Source organism: Agelaius tricolor, unplaced genomic scaffold (genome assembly GCF_023055355.1).
Source record: "Agelaius tricolor isolate 1412-34295 unplaced genomic scaffold, bAgeTri1.0.p SCAF_20, whole genome shotgun sequence".
Taxonomy (NCBI): Eukaryota; Metazoa; Chordata; class Aves; order Passeriformes; family Icteridae; genus Agelaius; species Agelaius tricolor.
Window position 1 is genome coordinate 1884622 of NW_027269280.1, and position 19790 is coordinate 1904411.

Below are 19790 nucleotides of genomic sequence, written 5' to 3' on the forward strand. Positions count from 1 at the left end.
ATGTCAGCGATTAGGTGTTGGAAGTTCCCCTCTTCCTGCTGGAGGAGGTTGGAGGAGGCCCCTGAGAACTGTTTGCCGTAGGAAATGAGAATTGCCAGGATCCTGTATTTCAATGGAGTCCATGTGATCCCTTCCCCTTGTGAGGACTGAAATAATGCTGATATTGCCACTTCAGCCTTGCCAGAGAGCAAAGCCTGGTCCTTCTGCTGCAGTGATTTGCCTCTGCCACCACTCTACTAGGATAGGTCAGCAGAGATGGCTTTGGGACTGTCAGTCTCCTTCCCCACTGATGGGAACTGTAATGCTTACACTTCCCCTAATGCTGTGCAGGCCATTTTGCAACTTTAATTTCACAAGGAACAGGCAAATGGTCCATGCTGCACTTGCACGCTAATGAAACCAAATACTAGATTGCCCTGGTGAGAGGTTTCATTTTGAACTTCCTGAAGACAAGATCAGAGGGAGGTTGTGAGCTAGACAGTGTCATTTTTATGGGAGGTGGCTGGAAAACTCATCACTTCTGATGCTGTTCTTCTTGAAGGTTTCGTAGTGACTGAGGTATTACTGCTGTTGGTTACATGTTGGTTTCATGACTTGTTGACTTTTGTTGATCATGATTGTTGGTCTCTGTAGAGATGATTTTAGTCCTTTTGTTTACCTGGTAACCTCAAAATAAATAGCCACTACCAGTGGGTCTGCATCTTTTCCACTGAGGTAGCAGATTCCAAAATGCCAGGTGAGGATTGGTCTACACTCTTCTGAACTTCTGATGCTTCATACAGGGCTTGTGCCTTGATTGGAGCAAATTACATTGAACTCCTGAGTTCTTAAATTATTTTTAGGTCTGGAGTTGATTTGGAGAGTGAAAAATGGATGTCACAAGTGTCTTGAAGACACTGCCTGAGGTAATGATGTTCCAGGCTGTGCAGGCCCTGTGGTGAGCAGCACCTCCCTGCTAACAGGGCTGTTGCACAAGGAATGGATGGCTGTCCTGGGGTGCTCCTGGCTTTGTGCTGCTCTCCAGCTTTTTGTTCACATATTTTTTTAAAATAGATGGTCAGAATTCTCAGAGCAGCTTGATTTAAAGAAGAAATGTTGAGCTGAAGGTATTAAAAAACCTTAATCCAAACACAACACAGGATTGCCTAATTTGAGGCTGGTGTCTGTACCATGTCACGGTCTTACTCCTGTCAGTCAGGGATCTTTTAAAATGTGTCTTTTTAATTTTCTGAGACAGACCTTGCAATCTAAGGCTGAGGTATCTTCCTACATACTTCAGGCTGTGTCAGGAATCTGCTTGAGGTGCTGCTGCCTCTTTTCCATTTCACAGCCATGCTGCTGCATCCCTTCTGATCGAGCAGGGAATTGAGGCTTTGGACTCAGTCCTCCAAGGAGACTCCTGAAGTTGTCTGGGAGAATTCTGCTGTGTCTGAGCAGCTGGTGAGGGCAGGCAGAGCTGCCAGACGAGGAGGGATGTGACTGTCTGAAGCAGTCCCAGTGGGGAGGAGGCTGCACACACTGACCAGTGAGGCTTTGGGAGCTGGATCCTCCGTTCTGGCGCTGATTTGGTGTGAAAGGTTTGGCTCCAGGCTGCTGACCTCCCCAGCCCAGCAGCGTGCCACGAGCAGTTGCTTGCGTGAGACCTTTCCTGATTTCTGTCCTGACCTGATGTGTCGTGTTCTGGAGAGCTTTTATAAAGATGCTCTTGGTGGTGAGTGAAGTGCTCTGATATATATTCCCCCAAGCCCTATGCAGTATTATTTTTCTGTACTTCTTAGGTGAAAAAGAAGAATCTGGCAACTGTGTAGGAGGCTGATGCTTTGAGTGGTGTACACAAGCATTAAAAATGATAAATCTGGGGGTTTACCTGGGATTTTTGCCTTTTTTTTTTAACTCTTTGAGCTCTTCTTTGCATGCAGGTAGAAAAATAAAACCTTAGGCATGGTCAATGCCTTTGTGTCAGGAGAAATGCTGAGTGTCAGGGGATGGGCTTAGGGCTACAGCGTTCCCAGTTGTGGCTTGGGGCTACAGCACTCCCAAATGTGTCCTCTTGTGCATTTCCCACTGCATGGGGCCTGGAGCAGTTATCTGGAACAGTAGTAATGTAAATTGAATGAGCAGTCCAGTTAAATAAGTAATGAAGTTAGCAGGGTGCCTAATTAAATTAAATTCAAAATTATGTATGGATGATGCCTTTCTAATAATTGCTGTAGGTTTGTCATGGAGGAACTCCACACTGCCCTCTTGGCTGGAGCTTCCCCTTTCCCAGGTGAATCTTGGTACCACTGAGGGATGTGTTCTACACTTCAGTTTGCTTCAGAGCCTGATGCTCTTGTGACCATTGCAGTGTTGCTGTTTTCTGTTTTGCTGAGCTGTGGAGGGAGTTTGAGTGATAACAGTTTCTGCTGATTATATGATGGTTCTTTACATTGCTACAGAGGGTTTCTGGTTTGCTCCTAGTGCTGTTTCCTTGGTCCCTGTGCCCCACTGATCTCCTTGGTGGGACTGTTCCCTGCCCTTCCCATCCCTGTGGTGCCTGGCACGTTGCTCCTGTTTCCACAAGCAGGATGACGCATCTCGTAACTCTGGGCACAATGATTTAGCCCATTTCTTTATTTGAAAATAATCTCTTCATTTCCATCCTCCTGGGCTTCTTTCAAACAGCAGTGCTTTGAAGGTGTGTGTCAGTTTGGGGATAAACATTAAGCTGAGGCAGAAGAACAATTTTGAAGTGAGGAAAAGCTGCTGAAATTGAAGACATTTGAGAAAATGCAGCCCTCAGAGCCGCCAAAGGGAATTCTCCTCTCTCCAGCCAGCACGTTGAGGGCAGTCTCTCCCTGTCCTGGGCACACTCAGGCACTCAGTGCATTTTGAAGATGGGTTGTCAAGGCAGAGCTGGCTCTGGCTGGCAATTACTGACCTTTGAGGTAATGTGTCCTTAATAGGAGGATGTGAGTACATCAGAGGAAGAATTGTCATTGTCATTATCATCTTTTCACCTCCTTTTGAGAAGGGCAGGTCTATTAAAGGGCCTGTGCTCCAGCAGAACTGGTCCTGCCCCTCCAGGAGATGACTCCTGACTTTTCTGAAGACGAGAGTACGTGAGGGGAGGAGGGACAGCCCAAATGACCAGAGCTCCGTGGCTGCTTTTTGAATTTCCCCCCTGCCCCACTGTTCATTTTGCACCAGTATTTATGTGCTAAATCCCAGATGGTGTCTTCAGTGTAGTAGCCAAGCTTGCCTGGTGCAGGGGCTGTGCTCCTGGGGACCCACAGCTGCAGAGATTGTTCTGCATGAAGCAATAAATGCTCTGCAGGGAGACACCTGGGACAGCAGTTACAGGTGATGAACAACAGAAGATTTTTGTCACGTTCAGGGCACTCTGACTCTTCCTTGTTGATGGTTTCCCTGGGAAAACCTCCAAGTGATGAACAGGAGGATCATGCAACCGCTTTTTCTCCAGGAATGGCGAGTGCTCCCCCTGTGCTGCTTCATCAGGGAATCTGGAGGTCTTTTGCAAACCTTCAATTAGTCCTTGATTGGCCTTGGCACCTCCATGCCCAGCGCCCCTGTGACAGAGCAGCAAGACTGGAGACCCTTGTGACCCCCATCTCCCACGTGGGAGTAGAAGGATCTTGGCTGCAGTCCTTATGGAGACAGAGCAGTTTGGTAAACCACAGGGTGTAGTGAGGGATATAACAAAGTGATTTGCATGGGTGCAGTGACCTGAGCAGGGCTCTGCACATTTCATGCGCAGTTGCGTTAAAGGGATGCTGATCATTTTCAGCATGACCTGCTAATTATCAGAGCAGATGAAAGCCTTTTTTTTTTTTTTTTCCTCTTTAAATCCTCCTCCCCCTACATGCTCTCTTCTTCTCCCTGCTCCTTCCCCAAGCCCTTATCTAAGCTAATCAACATGACACAAACAGCCAAAAAAGCAGGATTCTTACAGCAGCTATTAACTAGAAAGGAGACAGCGGGTGTCTGGAGCCCCTCGGGAGGGACTCGCCTGCTATAACCCACTGCTTTTAACAGCCAGAGTGAGAGCTGCAGAGTCAGAACAGAGAAGCTTTAAGCTTCTTTCTTTTGAGGTTCTAATACTCAGTGACCTGTATGCTATGATGCAGATTTTTTAGAAGACCCAAATGTGGAATTTTAGTGGTGATGAGAGGTTTCCCAGATACCTGATACATCCCTGATTGCATACAAATTTATATCAATAGCTATATATTTTTTTGGGTAAGTTTTCAAAAGTTTGAGACATGGCTATGTCCTACAAGGAGAGTCTTTCCATCCCAAATGTCTATTTATTGTTGATAAAGCATCCCTCAGCAGCAGAACACACAGCTAGAGGAGGGTTATGTTAATCTGGTGAAGTAGTTTCTGTGATTGCATCAAGCTGGACACAAGTTTGTTTTCTCCCATATTTCAAGCATTTGTTTTATCTGGAGCTGTGGGAGGGATTTTCCATTGTCCTGTGCTCTGTGCTAGATGAATACTTAAAAGTTGTGCTTGTGGTGATAAGGGAGCAGGCTGAGACAGAGGACAGACGTGCCTTAGGAATTTCAGCTGCGGTGGTACGCTGGAGGGAGGTTGAGCAAAGGGACACCATGTTTAAATAGTGTGTCCTGAATTGCTTTAATTTGGTTCTTATTTTGTAAGCCGTTGGCTGGGTTTTCTGTCCTTTCAGAAATCAGCAGCTTCTTATGAAATATGGAGCTGTTTAAAAACAGACAGCAGCTGCTCCATCCTTGCGTCAGCACGGACTCGGCAGAAGGAAGGGGAATGGTAGACGGTTGTTTAGCTGTGATATTCTTCCCTTCATTGCTGTTGTCATATTGTGTTAACAGAAGGTCTGATCAAATATACACCAGGAAAGTAAGACTTAATGTTTCTTTGTTCTCCTGGAATGGTGTTGGGAGGGGAGTGGGGGAATGTTTGAATGAGACTTTTATTTATGTGGTTCAGATAGCTCAGCGTTGCCTGTGTTGGTAGAGATGTTGTTCTGTTCTTATTTCTTAGGCTGCTTGCTGTATTTTTAGCTGGGAAAAGTCTTTACTTTGTTTGTACAAAACCTCTGCTATGTGGTATGGAAACTTTGGGGGGTGGTGGCGTGAGTATTTAACAGGGAGAGTACGATCTATTCACACTGACTTCCTAACTTGTTTTAAACTCTCCTCTAAAAAAAAAAAATCTCAGCCAGATTCTTTAAAAAATAAAATGAAAAATGAGGAACATTGTTGCACAAGAACTGGAAGGAACCCAAATAGTTTGCTTACTGTTAAAATTGCGACATGACTGGAAACATTTGGTAAAGAAAAATTAATTGCGTGGTGTATTTGTGGTTTCCTGTTGAATCTCAATTTCTAGAGGAGGTTGAAAATCCCATGGATGTTTCCTCAGATTACTAGATAGCATTATACCTTGTGTGCATGATGAAAGACCTTCAGTAAAGCGTGCCAGATATCCATGGCTGGCTATAAAAAGTCTCTCCCATCTGGAACATGACTGTTTTCTCCTTTTTAGTAGGATGATTTGAGCAGAGATAAGCATGCAGTGAAATTTAGCCTGGTCCAATCTTACTCCTCTACCAATATGGATTTCCTTGCAGTCTGGGAGTCACCTGAAGGAGAATGCTCAGCCTTTTAATGAGCTTTGAAGCCATGGGCAGGGGTGGCTGCTAAGGGAGGAGGGGAGGGCCAAGCAATTGTCATTCAGCAGAGGATGGGCTTGAATGTGGTTGAAGATCTGTTCAGGGTCAGCTCGCATCACTCCTGGTTGTGATCCTGTGCGTGCTGAGCTGCAGAGGCAGAGCTTGGGGGAATCAGATGGGAGGACTTCCAGGAGTGTTTGGAGTCCCCTTCAGCTGCCCTGTGAGAGGCCCCAGCATGGCCAGTCACAGAGCCCTGTCACAGAGCCCTGTCACAGAGCCCTGTCACAGAGCCATTTCCATGCAGGGCCGGAGCACCTGGTCGTGAATGCGGTCACATGTAGGAGGGGCTGGATGGACAGGCAGGGTGGTGAATGCTGGGGCAGATTGCTGAAGAAGATGCTGCTTTCCCCTCTCTGGAGGCTTGGGGAGTGTCTGAGAGCTGCTGGGTGAAACCCTGGGCTGGAGACATCTGGCCAGGGGTCAGATCAGAGCATCACATTGGCCACAGCCCCTGCTCTGCCTCCTCGTTTGATCACACAGAAGATGTTTGTGTATGCAAAAGCATAACTCATGATGACATAGGGCTTAAGGTTGTGAAATCTTTGAGGCTCTTCTGGGTATTCCTGTGGGAAGGGAAGAGTTATCCCTCAGATAATTTCCATGGGGAAATAGTTAATCTCATAAACACCAGAGGTTGTTTTGTAAAGCGAAGGCAGGGCTGTGGGGGAGCGTGGTTAACCATGTAGAGTGAAGACAGGCTGAAGCTCATAAAGGGAAAATGTATGTAGGAGTTTATAGATGTATATGCATGTATTAGAACTTCAATTTGAGATCACTGACTGAGATTAGAATGAGCTGCTGTGGAGCTAAACCACTTACAGAGAGCTGAGAGCAACTTTTTGAGATGGATGGTGGCCCCACAGCTTGTTGACTGAGAACATGCACAGTTGTTTAAAGTTTGCTTCTTTAAAGTGTTGGGTTTTTTGGTGTAGTTCGAAATAATGAAAAGCTTATTTTACGATTAATGCTCTTCCAACTTCCTGAGAATTCCTATCCAGTTTTGAATGTCTGTGTTCACTCTTGGGCTGTTGGGAGTTAAATTTTCCTCTTGACTCAATGGTGGAAACAGTCTTCATTTATCGTTTCCCAGTTTAGCTCCCGCATTAAAATTATAACAAGGCTGGGATTTATTTTTGTCTTGTGTACATTTATCTCCTGTGTATCCTTGTGTCTATTATTAGAGTCCTGCTCCATTGCTAAATGGATTGGCCGAGTTCTTGGGGACAAAATATTGAAGCATATGACTAGACTGCAATACCCCTCAGCCACTCTGCTCTGCAGTATTCATAGCGCCTGGGTTTACCCAGCTTGTCACAGCTTATTTTAAATGCTGAGGATGCAGTGGGCAGAGCCAGCAGATAGGAGATCTTAAATGGCATATCAGTTTGTAAGTGAAAGGAGGGAGGAGGTGGATGTGGAGGGGAAGCTCCAGCTGAGAATAAACAGATAACAGTGGTGTGTGTTTGGGAAGCAGCTGACTTGCAGGGCCTGGGTACAGCCCTCTTGTTTAGATTTTTTTATTTGGACTTTTTTTTTTTTCCTTGACAGGATATTTCTTTTTCAGACTGAAAATCAGGAAATGTTGAATCCTCTGGAAGAGGACTGGTGTGGTGGTTGGATGGCTATGAACTTATCATTTCCTGAGTTAAAAAACACACTTTACACAGGTTCCAGCCACGTTTCAAAGCCCCTGTGACTTCTGCCAGTCGGTGGCTGAGTACTTGTCCTCCAGTTTCTCCCTGACTTCTTGGCTTGCACAGGAATGCTTTGTGTCTCCACTGATCTTTCCTTCTGGTTCCACATCCAGGCTGAGCAAGCTGGTTTTTTTTTTATCTTAGAGGAGTTTGCTTTGTTTATAACTTTTGCTGTTGAGTGTCGTCACCATGTTCTTCCTTTGCTTCAAGATCTGTTTGTCCATGTGGCCTTTCACATGTCTGCAGCTCTCTCCCAAGTGTTAGGAAGATGCTCAGGGCTCTGCACACTGTATTGTTGTACCTTCCAGAGGTCTAGTTTTTGATGCTTTTAAAATATTTTTTAAAATTGCCTAGGCAGTGCTTTTGGCAAGGACATGGTCCAAAACTCACAGAAACAGAGAAGACTCTTACTGGAGTAAAGCACGGCTTGGGATCAGATTCTTGGTTTGGTTTTTATTCCCTTCCACTTTGTTTCACTAAAAGATTTGTTGAGCTACTTCCCTACTAAGATTTGTTGGATATTTTTTCCCTTTCTCTGCTGTCTGCGGGGTATATTTTGCTACTGGACTTCTTGATTCACTTGGAGAGGCATTGCCTGGTAATGTCAGCTTTTTTTTTGCACAGATCCTTGAATGAGTCGTCTTTTTCCACCTCCTCCCTTCTTTGTGTTCCTCATCCAACATCCTTTGGTTCCTACGTACGTGCCACATGCTTCCTTTGTTTTGCCTGTGTTAACAGAATTTTCTGACGTTGGAGCCTGTTCTGAAGGATGTGGCTTGGCCCTTGCAAAGCTTTTTCTCTGCTGCAGGCTCTGGTAGAGGCAGGTGTGCCCGGTGTGCAGTTGTACCTGGGGTGGGTGTGTTTTTTGGAGGCTCTGGCTTGGGGAGCAGAGGGATGGTTTAGCCCTGGCCATGCAGCTGTGGGTGTAGGAGACTTGGAGCTGCATGGTAGGATCAGCACACAGGACTGAGTTGCCTGAAGGATTTTTTTATTGTGGCCACAGAATTGCTTGGCAGGTGGAGGAGAGTTGATCAAACAAACCTGCTTCCACCAATTGTCCAGCTTTTGTATTTCTTTTGGGGATTTTTTTTTTTTTTTAATTTCATGGACTTTAAAGCATGCGTGATTGAACAGTTTAATTAACTGTGGGAGAGAACTTACTGGGATTTTGTGCAAACCTTGCTGTCCTTTTCATGTTTTTGGCTCAGCAGAGTTGCTGTGAGCAAGCAGGCAGGAGTGCCCGAGGATGTGGCCCAGGTGAGATGTTATCACCTGAGCAGAGATCAAAGTGCCTGTGCAGTTGACTCTGGTGTGTAGGCTGGCTGTTTGATGGTGGAACCAGTCCCTGCTCTGGTACCCCCACCTGGGCAGGCTGCTCGTGTAACCCAGGTGCACCTTGGGCACATTGTTCATCTTTGGGTCACCTCCTCTTCCACCTGACAGCTCAGACTATGGCAGAGGCTGTGAAACTGGTAACAGGAGCAATGTCAGCAGTGGTGTTCAAGTTGAAGGAGCTTTATGGAAACCTGGAGGTTTGTCATGGCCTGCCAGCATGTTTTCAGAGGTTGCTAACAGGTGATATTCCAACTTGCTCTCCCTGCAGCGAATGGGTGAAGAGAGGTTCCCCATGACTTTGCAGAGGTTGGCATTCAGCCCAAGTTCTTCTCCTGGTCCATGGTGTCAGGAAAGTCACCATGGCTGGGTCCCTTGGCATGGCTGAACATGTGTTTTCCAGGCCATGGGAACCACCTGAGGGCTGCTACAGGAGCTGTAGGTGGCTGCAAGTGGCTCCTTCTCCAGGGAGAGCAGGAGAAGCAAAGACCCACCTTGGAATAATGGAGGTTATAACAACAAGGTTCTGGCTTGTGTTTCCAGCTTTATTAGCAGTGATCAAAATTGATTTTCTAATGTATTTTTCTTGTGCTCCCAGTGATTTTCTGTGGTCAAATCTGCCTTCTTGTTTTGTCCCTGTGCATGAATGGATTGTATTTGGAGCTGGCTTTCAGGCTGCAGAGTCTGCTTCATCCTGACACCCAGCACTGAACGTGCCCTGGCCATGCAGTCTGTCCAGAGGCTGTACACGATCAAACATGCACCTAATTGCTCTGGAATTGTTAAAGGTCAAGGATATTATTGCAGAAGGTTCATTTAAAAAAAAAGAAAACAACATTCTGTAAGAGGTGCTGGTAGTTATTTCCTTTAAATCCTTAGATTTGGGGTTTGAGGGGAAAAATTATTAAATGATGTCTTAAAGCTGAATAAAGAAGTTGGTATTGAATGTTCTAATGTCTTACAGATGCTGTGGGGTTTTGGGGTTTTATTTTAAATTTAACAATGGGACTTGGAGTGGCTCCAGCACCATAAAGAATAGTCTGTTTAATTAAGGGTTTAAGCTGGAAGAGCGTGTGTAGTGTGATGCCATTTTAAAGTTTCAGCAGGGTTTTGTAGCTGTTATTCCTCATCTTGCATCATCCATCCCTGTGTCTGGGGTCATGGTGGGGCTGGGTGTTCCTTACCCAGAGAACAGAGGCTGGTCTGTGTAAGAGCAGGAAGGTTTCTCCAGATGTTTTAGCCCTGGCTTCACTATTTTCTCTTTCTTGTGACTCCTGATGCCCACTTAAGGTGCTGTCTTTGCAGGTACATGGTATGTTACCAGGAAAACCAGCTTTGGTTTTCCCTAATAGCTTGGGGTTTTTCTTCAAGCTGGGGAGAGTCATGTTCTTAGCTGTCATCTTGGTAACAGCAAATTGGGATGGAGGTTTTGGGGAAAGGGGCAGGAGACTGGGATCAAATGCAGCCTGCTCAGGGAGGTGTGCTGAGACACACTGAGGTTTCACTGGAATAGAGGAGCAAGAGATAGAGCTGTGTCTGTGCCATTCAGAGCAGGGCTAAGTCCCATCCCCATGGAAGTTCTTAGGGTACTCTGTGCCTCATTCACCTGTAACCTACTGGGGTGAAACCCAGAGAATTTACCATTAAAAAGAGACTAAATTATTCTCACCTACAAAACACAAATGTTCCAGTCATGTGACAGAGTCCTCATTAGAAAAAAACAACATTAAGAGAATGAAAATCAGCAGCTCTTAACTTCAGCCCGTTCAGAGCTCATGAGATTCAAGTAGATGCTCCACGACAGGTCTGGTTTTCTCTCCTCTCCTGTGTGGCTCTGCTTGGCTTTCTGGTAGCATAACGTGTATTTAATTATCAGCAGCAACAGCTGCTGCTCTTGGCCATCTTGCACACTTTGGTATAGGAACCAGCATCTGCCAGGGTGTGCTGCATCCTGGGTTGTGCTGAGATAATTGCTTGACTTTTTTTTTTTTTTGTACTGAGGGAATTAGGCTCTTCTGTGGCATTAGGAATTGTAGCCTTGTATCAAAGGCTGAGCAGCTGCAAGCCTGACATGTACCAAGGAACCTTTATGGTTTGCATTTAGTCTCTCCTGGTATGTTTATTCCCATAAAATAATTAATTGAACTCGAGCTCCAAGCAGTGTTATCACCTCTACACATTAGAAAATCATAATCATGCTCTGCAACTTAATGAGATTTAGAAAGAAATGTTCTTTTTTTTTGTTTGGCTTCTGGTTTTGAGTGTTAAAGACTCCCAGGGGTTGTGCATTCCAGTCTTTCCTGGAGCTCAGGGGGTAGTGGGCTGCTCTGTGCAGAGGGCTGGCCATGGAGAGCCACCAGTGCAGAGCAGCAGCCTTTGGGTTTCCCAGCATTCTTGCCAGAAATGGAGCTGGATTGTGAACACTGGCAACACTGTTTTGAGAACTGAGCATTGGGAATGGAGTTAACTCTGGTTTTTTTGTGGTGGCCTTGGCTCTGCTGTTCTTCAGTTTTCCCTTTAATTTCTATTGTTTTCTTTGCTTATTTGCTAACTTGCAAAATTCAGCAAATTGCAGAGGATCTCCCAGCCCTTGGGGTGAGTTTTCCTCAGGGCATGGCACTCACTGAGCTCATGCTCAGAGGTGTAAATGCAGCTGGGACCTGCTGGCCTTAGGGTGGTCAGGGTCTGTGCCAGGGTGTGGAGGTGGTGGGGTCATCCTGGACAGAGTGTGTGGGTAGTCAGGGTAATTATTAACTTCCCATGATCTTGGGGCTTGCTGTGTGTGTGTGTTAGCTGCTCATTTCAGTAGGATTTGGTTGAAACACAATCATAATTCTCCTTAACTTCATCAGTCTTCCTACACCACTGACATTAATGATGGCTTGAGTGTCTGTTCCTCTTCTGTTTGAGTTTTGCTGCTGTTTCTCAGTCTTGCCAGGCTGTGTTACTGCTTTTAACTTGTTCAGCTTCAGAACAAGCCCCAGCTGTATGGGCAGTTTGCCCTACAGTGCCCCAGGGGCACAGGGCATCTTGAGTGCAGCTGGTTCTCCAGGACATCCCTGCCACGCTGTCCCAAAAGGACACATGACTTCTCCCAGCATTTGATGAGGGAGGATTTGTGAAGCATCTTGCTTCCCTGCAGCTCTGCATATCACACCCAGAGCCCCACCAGCCTGCTCACAGCTCGCCCAGGAGGGCAGTGACAGAACCACATGCACAAAGTGTTATTTTGTGGTCTGTTTTCTCTCAGGCCAGGTAAGCTGGAGGAGAACCTCGCACGCAGCTCACTGGAGGCAGCGAGCAGAGCAAATGTACCTGCTGAGTAACAGACTGAAATAACCCCAGAAGAGCCCAGATGGGGTTGTGGCACTTACTGCAGATGCTGTGTCTGTGACAAATCAACAAATCCAGTAGATGGGAAACGGTTCCTGCGTGCTGTCCCTGGGAAGAGGAGCATCCCCTGCTCCACTGCCCCGTGACCCTGGACCATCTGGGCAATTCCTGCTGGGGGTGCAGGAAGGAAACGGTTAAAGGAGGAGAGGTTGTCAAGTTGGGTTAGCCATCAGATAGCTAATATTTTAGAGGTTTTTCAGAGCTAAGCTATAAAAAGGCCGTAGCAGTATTTCAACTCGCCCATTGTCTGCTGGAAGCCAGCCAGCGTTGCCATGCCGACGAGGAATTATTACTTGCTGCCAGAGCTGGAGGAAAAGCTCATACTTTTGGCTTCAAAACAGGAGGGGTGGACTTATGTAATCCACTGTGTTTATAGGCTGAGACTGGCAGGAGCATTGAGAAATAATTACAGGCTTTCCATTTCATTTCCAGATTGGTTTTAAGGCTGTGTGGCCTCGCTTTATTTATTTATTTTGAAGTTAAGAGAGTGGCTGCTAAAGATGCAGGAGGTGATGTGGGGATGCTGCTAGGTAAGTACCCCCCACTTCCCTCCCCCGCCTGGCTGGGAGGCTTTTGTTTTGGTGGCATTTTGTGTGGAGAACTAAACTAGGCCACAGCAGAAAGAAGTTGCTTTGAAAATCTGGGACTTGGCCCGGCGACACAGAAGCGGCGTTCAGTGCTGGAGGCTGAGCACACTCCTGTGCTTGCCCGGCTGCTTGCTGCTGGAGGTGAAGTGCAAGGTTTTGTGAGCCCCTGCTGCTTTCTGAGGTGATTTTTTTTTTCCCCTCCAGCCCTCCTTGGTGGGGAGCGTGTAATTTTATGGGGAGGGTAGCAACAAGGGAAAAGGAGAGAAAAAGTTTGGAAATTGTTTTTTTGCCCGGACGCTTTGGTCTCGCGCGTCGGCTGGAGAGGGGATTTGTCAGTGGGATCAAAGCAGTTTTGCTGATGTTTTGTGCTTTTGAGAGGTGGATTGCAAAGTTCAGCCTGTAATTAATGTGGGTTTGTTCGTCCTGGAGCAGTCAGCAGATGATGCTGTAGTTTGGGTTTGCCTGGAAAGCGGCGCTCCGTGTGTTTTGACTTGGGTCAGGCCGGTAGGAGTTTGCAGCTGCTGCTCTGGTGCTGCTGTCACATACAGGGAGTTACTACTGGAGAACTCTCCTGCAGAACTTTGAGAGTGGGTGGTTCTGCTGGTTCTGAGGGTTGTGGTCCTGTAGTCCTGGGGGAGACACTTCTGGTGGGGTGGGGTTCCAGGGGAGATGGTGAGATGGGGCTTTAGGGATGCTGCGGGTGGGACAGGAGGGCTGTGCTGGGACAGTCAGAGCTGGGCTGAGCTGTGCTGCTCCTCATCATGCTCAGTTCTCCTTCAGTGAATGAGAATCTTGCAGCTGTGACTTTCTAAATCTCTTTAACATTGGGTGTAAAGCTCCAAAGAGTGAACTAAGCCTGTTTTTGGAGGGGATGAAGGAGAATGCTTTGATATGCTGCAAACTTGCTGCAGAGGTTTCAAAGGTGTATGGAATCTGCAGTGTGCTGTAATATTTTTTTAAGTTTTCTTTCATTGCACAGCATCCTACTAAGCAGTTACCTTCTCAGTCCATGCTAATCTGCCTTCTTGCCACTGTTGTGTGGTGTGTACAGATCAAAAATCCCAACTGCTGTGCCAGACTGCTCTTGAGAGTGGACTCCAGTGTTGACCAGCACTTGTGACTTAGAGATCTTGCACTTCTTAGGGCAGCTGCAGTCCCATATGAGCATATTTGGGCTCTGTCTTGAAACACAGTGCCTCAGTGGAACTGATGTACACAACAGCTTGTTGAATGCACACTGCAGAAATAAGCTGCTTTTTCCACAGTTTCCCACAGTTATGGGTAAGAACTTGGGAGAGTGGTGACATGCTTTCCCTGGGGAAATGTCCCTTGAAACAGCAGGTTTGCCTGCTGTTATCAGAGACGCATGGGTGTGTTACACAAAATAATTCAATCATTTAATGATCCATAATACTGCTCTAACTCCTACCACAGATGCTGTTGGATTCAATGCAAGTTGGATTTGTTACTGCAGGGGTTTTTGGGGTTTTTTCCTTTCTCTGGGATTCATGCCAAGATGAACTGTATGTTCTGTTCGTAAGAGCTATGAGTAATGTATGTGTGAATCTATAACATAAGTAATACGAGTATATAAAATGTGTGAGTGTGCAGGATCTGTGTGTCCTGTGTCTGCAGAGCACCGCACACATGCTCCGTGTGCGTTCTGAAATGGGGTGTGATACATGTCTGGGCAAAATTAATGACATGCCTTGGAGTTCCTGCTCGCTGCAGAGCCCTGTCTGATGGCCTCATCACAGAGAGCTGAGCTGAAATCCCAGTCACAGCTACGGTTTGGCTGCTTAATTGTCCTTTTGGAGGAGTTACAAATTCGAGAGAGCTGGAAGTCCCTCCCTGTGCCTTAACGGAAGCCAGCCTTAACAGAGAGGGGAGGGATGCTTGCTCCATAGCCTGATGTGCTCTGTGGGGTTGGTGGATCAGTGAGGTGTCTGGGGGTTTGTTCCTTGGAGCAGGGGGTGCAGGGAGTGCTGGGGGTCCCTCTCTGCATCCCCCCAGGTGGGTGCTGCTCCAGGAGCTGCTGTATGAGTGATGCACTCCAAGGCAGGCCTGCTGCTTTTAGTAGGATTTTTTTTTTCAGATGAATAAAATGGGCTTTCACTCATAAATTATTTTTCTTATGTGAAAAATGAGAAGGTGGCAGGTAGCCAATTTCCCCGCCTCCCTCTTCCCAGCTCCGATGAGGTCATTGCCTCTTAAAGTTTATACCACGCACTGTGAGACATGGCTGGAGGAGCAAGAAGGCAACAAATGATTCTCTGAGAGGCAGTGGGAGCGATGGCCGCCTGCCCCTGAAGTGTTAGTCAGCCGTAAGTGATACCTGGGCAGGCACAGTGGGGAGGGGGCCTGGTGCAGATGCTGGGAAAACCTCCCAGGATCAGATTTGTGTGGGAGGGAGTGCCCTGGTCACTCCCCAGCCCTGCCGTGCTCCCGGTACCCGGCACGGCGGGATCTGGGCTGCTTTGGGTGCAGATCCACGGGGTGGTCGTGCTGTTTGCTGGGCTGCCAGGTGGAAGGAGACCAGGCATGTGCTTTGGTGTGATGGCATCAGCAGCAGTCCTGGCATTCCTTGTCTGAGCTTGCTCTTGTGTCCATTTACTTTTCCTCGGGAATTTCCTCAGTGCTGTTTTTGCAGCGGGGTTGCGAAAGTTCATGACCCAATGAAGGATCTCTCCAAGACCTTTGTGTCCCTGGCTGAGTGGCTGCCTGGAGAAGCTGTTTTTCTTTTCCCTTGAACTCCATGCTGAGCTGTGTGTGGATTCCTGAGCTATTGTTTTCTCCTTGTCTGTGCCCCCCACCATCCCATGGTGGAAGCGATAGGGAAACAGGACTGCCCAGAGCAGGAGGTGGAACCTGGGGCTTTCCTACACCCTGAGCCCAGGAGGGTGGGTCTGGAGAGCTGTACCCTCCTCCCCACAGCCTCCACTGGGCTACCTGGGGACAGTGGCCTGCATTGTCTGTGGTTCTCAGGTGCAGCATTGGCCTGAAACCACTATTCCATAGGTGCCATTATTGATTATTGAAATGTCAGAGCTTTTTACTGCCTGGTGCCTTTGCTGTGGCTCTGATTTTGGCTGGAGTACATTCTGGGGTGGTCAGGGAGAGGACTCTTGATGTGTCTCTTACTGTTTCACAGCCCTGTCATTGCTCTGTGGAGGTGTGATGGGCTCGAGAAGTACAGGTGGAAGTTAGGGAGGGAGGGGTCCTGCATAGTACTGGGCTTTTAGGCACAAACTTAATAAAACCCAACCTGTATTAAAATTGCTCTTTCATTGCAGCTTTTCTGTTCCCTGGAGATCATTGAAGTGTCCTGTTACTTCCAGCTGCTCTTGTGCTGCTGCACCCCAGTGATATCTTCTGTTCACCAATTCTTTGTCTTTTTGCTTCTCCTTAGCAGCCTCGTGGATTTTTTTTTCTCTGTCGACACAATACAATCACTCCTTGTTAGCCTATCTTGCTCTTTCCTCTTTCAAGGAAGGGAAGGAGCAGGGGAACCAGATCTGATAATTCCAGTGAGTAGAACTGTTCCCCTGAGCCCTTTATAAAGAAATAAAAAGGCTCTCCTTCTCTCTGCTTCTCTTTGAGTACAAGCACTTTACCCTCTTGGATTCCCTGCAGGCTCCTCATACTGCTAAAATTGAAACATCAAGATGTCTGAGGCAGCAGGAATTACCATCAGTGTTTTGACACCTGGAGGTACAATTTCTATTAGCTTTTATATAAAAACAACACCAGTTTTGCCAACAGAGTTCTTGTTAAATAATGCATGAAGACCCCACTCCTGACAGTAGGTATTTTTCTTTCACTTCCCTGGACTCTTGGAATATGGCTTAATTTTTGTGACCACTGGGGAAAACAATATGCACTCTCACACATGGAAATATGTATGTGGACACACACGTGCTTAACTCCCAGGCAGAGAGTCAATTACCCCATTTGCTAATTAATGAGGGGAGATGGGGGAAAGCAATTTGAGCTTGGTCTGCTAAGCAGGCTTGGGTCATTGTTTTATTTTTTGGGAGCAGCAGAGCACAGTCCTCCTGAGAGCTTTGATGGCAAATAAGACTGTTTGTGTGTGATCTGGGAGGGTGTGCCTGCTCCCAGACAGGGATGAGCACAGGGGTCATCAGGAACAGAAATGGGAAACTTGTGGGTTTGCCTGGATGATGCTTGGCGTGGAGCATATGCTATGTGCTCACTTTTGGGGGAAATGAAGTACAACAGAAGGGCACAGCATGTGGATGTGACTGCTAATAGTGAGAATCAAAGTACAGTTTTGACATTTCTAACCTAATAAGTGGCGCTGCGTGCGAGAGCCTGCTTATTTTCCTTTTTCACCATGAGATGCTTTGACAGAGGAGTAAAGTCCCATTTTGACATTTCTGTCATTTTAACTAAAGAGAGAGATTACAGTAAATTGGATTAAGTGAAAATCTTCTTCAGATGTTTGTGGTTTGGGCTGATTTATGGATAGATGTCATTTGAACGTCATTCTGCATTTTTTAAGCATCTGCTTGATGGTTTCTTTAATGCTGTTTCTGCAAATAGTCCACGCAGAGGAGGGAAGGCTGAGCAAGCAGCAGCACCCCGTGACAGAGCTAATGCTGGTGTGTGGCATGGGGACAGCCAAACAGTGTCCTTCTCACGCTCCTGGATCACAGTGCCAGACTCTCTAACGGGTGCTTGCCTCTCATTTGAGTTCCTGTTATTAAACTTCGTTATCTTCTGCTGAAAGTCATTTAAATAGGCTTTCAAAAGTATTTTTCCCACCCTGGAGAGAGATGGTTGAGCACACACATTCCTTGTCGTGCTCTTGGCCAATCTGGGGTTTCCTGTTGCCCCCTGAGCAGCGGTGACGTTCTTCTGGTTACGCTCACGCAGAGCCCTCACTCACCGTGCCTGTGACTTCTCCAGAAACCAAAATATTCTCCTGAACGTGTGCTGGCTCACTGACATGAGCAACAGCATGTGAAAATACTTTGTCCATGCACGGATATTTCCAAAAGATAGTGTTGAAAGTTCTTCCATTAAACTTACAACCTGAGACTTCTGAAATTTATACGTCCTTCGTGGCTTCCTCCACCTAAGCTATTTAGACGCTGCTGGTGCCATTTGGAAAGCTGCATAATCTCTTGTGGGTGATGATGTAATCAGCACTGTAATCAAATCTGCCAATGATGTCATTGCTGGAGTGGTCCGGTGTTCCCTGGTGCAGTGATTAGTGGGATGGGATTGAAGTGTCAGTGCAGTTGGGGATGGGCAGTGGGATGTCCCCATCCCGGGAGGTGTGGGGCAGTTGGGGATGGGCAGTGGGATGTCCCCATCCTGGGAGGTGTGGGGCAGTTGGGGATGGGCAGTGGGATGTCCCCACCCTGGGAGATGGGGGGCAGTTGGGGATGGGCAGGGGGATGTCCCCACCCTGGGAGATGGGGGGCAGGTGGGGATGGGCAGTGGGATGTCCCCACCCTGGGAGATGGGGGGCAGTTGGGGATGGGCAGTGGGATGTCCCCATCCCAGGAGGTGTGGGGCAGTTGTTGGCCAGCACTGATCCTGGAGCTGCCCCTGTTACACACCATGCTCTGCACTGGGGCTGGGGGTGAGACTGTAAAAATTGTCTTAATTCTCTCAAAGGATGTCTTAGACTGTGTCTGTATTTATTTTTACTGTCCTGGGGCAGGAGGGCACTGCCTATATGTAAGAAAGGTGCCATCAGAAGCAGAATGTATCAAATCCCAGCTTCTTGGGGTGAGTCACCTGCTGATGCTTCACCTCTTCCCTCCCAGCCGAGCCCCTGGTTTGAATTGCAGGGTCTCAGCACTGCCAGAGTTTTCTCGTGTGGTGTTTTCTTTTCTGCCTCTCTGCCCACCTCGGTTCTTTGCAGCATCCTTGCAGTTAAAAGACAAGATTTTGCCTTTTGCCATGCGAGCATTTTGTGTCAAAGGGCAATTCTTTGGACGTTTTCTATGTTATTTTTCATGATACCATTATTAGTAGAAGATCACACTAGTGAGGGAAGATAAATTTGTAATCCTGCTTAATGGCTGATCTTATCCAGCTGAGTAACTCTCATTGCATAAGGGACAGTGACCTGAAATCTTTTTAAACCATTGGACAGGATGCCTTTCCCTTCTCTACTTAGCACACATGGGTGTGATACGGACTTTAAATGGTTTAAAGTTTAACTGTTTTACTTTGAAGTTTGAATACCTGCTGATAGCTAACCTTTGGGTTGGTGTGCCAGAGAGAACAGCGGTGCTGCAGGGTGCGAGTGACTTTAATGTATCACTCTGTGTTAAAGTGCATCTCTTGCTCTTTGGGATTGCTAAACAGCATTTACAGAAGTTACCTGGCATGAATTACAGGAGGATCAAACAGAAGAGCTTGATCACAACCCTTCTCAGGCAGGTTGATGAGAGGGGCTGGGGTGGGAGCTCTGAGGATGCTCTGGCACTGGGGAGAGCTCTGCTCCATCCCTCTCCATGCCACAGAGAGGGTGGGAGGGGTGTTGGCACTGCTCCTTCGTTTGCCAAAGGTGATGTCCTGGTGAATGCCACTAGGGAAGGAAGAGGGTTTTTCCTCTCAGATCTGGGTGAATCAGTGCTGCCTGTGATGGATTCTCACTGCGACAGGCTCTAAATGGGAACTCCCAGGGGAAATTAGCCTGCAGCTTTTGCCTTTATTAAATATTCTCCAGTGCCATCCCAAAGGACAGCTTTTTAGTGCTCTGCAGTGTTTCATCTGTATTTTTAACATCACCTACATGGAATGTGGCAATATATGGTCTATATTTACATTAAAGCTTATGCAAAATAGTTAAGAAATGATAGATTGCATGTTCTGTTCTTCAGATCTGTAACATGATGGGGTCCTGAACGTAGGTGTGGGAATCTCAGCTGGAGATATTGCAGATTATTACAAAGTCCAATAGCTTACTTAGAGTTAGGGCTTATAATGATTGATTTAGCCATTTATTCAAACACCTATTTAATGATTGATTAAGCCTTTATAAACTATTTGCAACTTTTAAAATGGGACCTGATGTATTGTAGCTCCATT

The 19790-nt window shown here is 46.9% G+C and overlaps 1 protein-coding gene across 9 annotated transcripts in view; it reads left to right on the forward strand.

Moving 5' to 3' along the window:
• The window catches only part of NCOR2 (nuclear receptor corepressor 2), a 227685-nt gene that overhangs the window by 37803 nt on the left and 170092 nt on the right, over positions 1–19790 (forward strand). The window contains exon 1 of one of the 9 annotated variants that reach the window (XM_071444956.1): positions 12547–12662. The exons of 7 other annotated variants lie outside the window; for them this stretch is intronic. The gene's annotated coding sequence lies outside the window, so the exon portion shown is untranslated. Of the gene's footprint in view, positions 1–12546; positions 12663–12881; positions 12901–19790 lie in introns of those variants that run through there. One more of the 9 variants, XM_071444957.1, reaches the window with a different exon arrangement.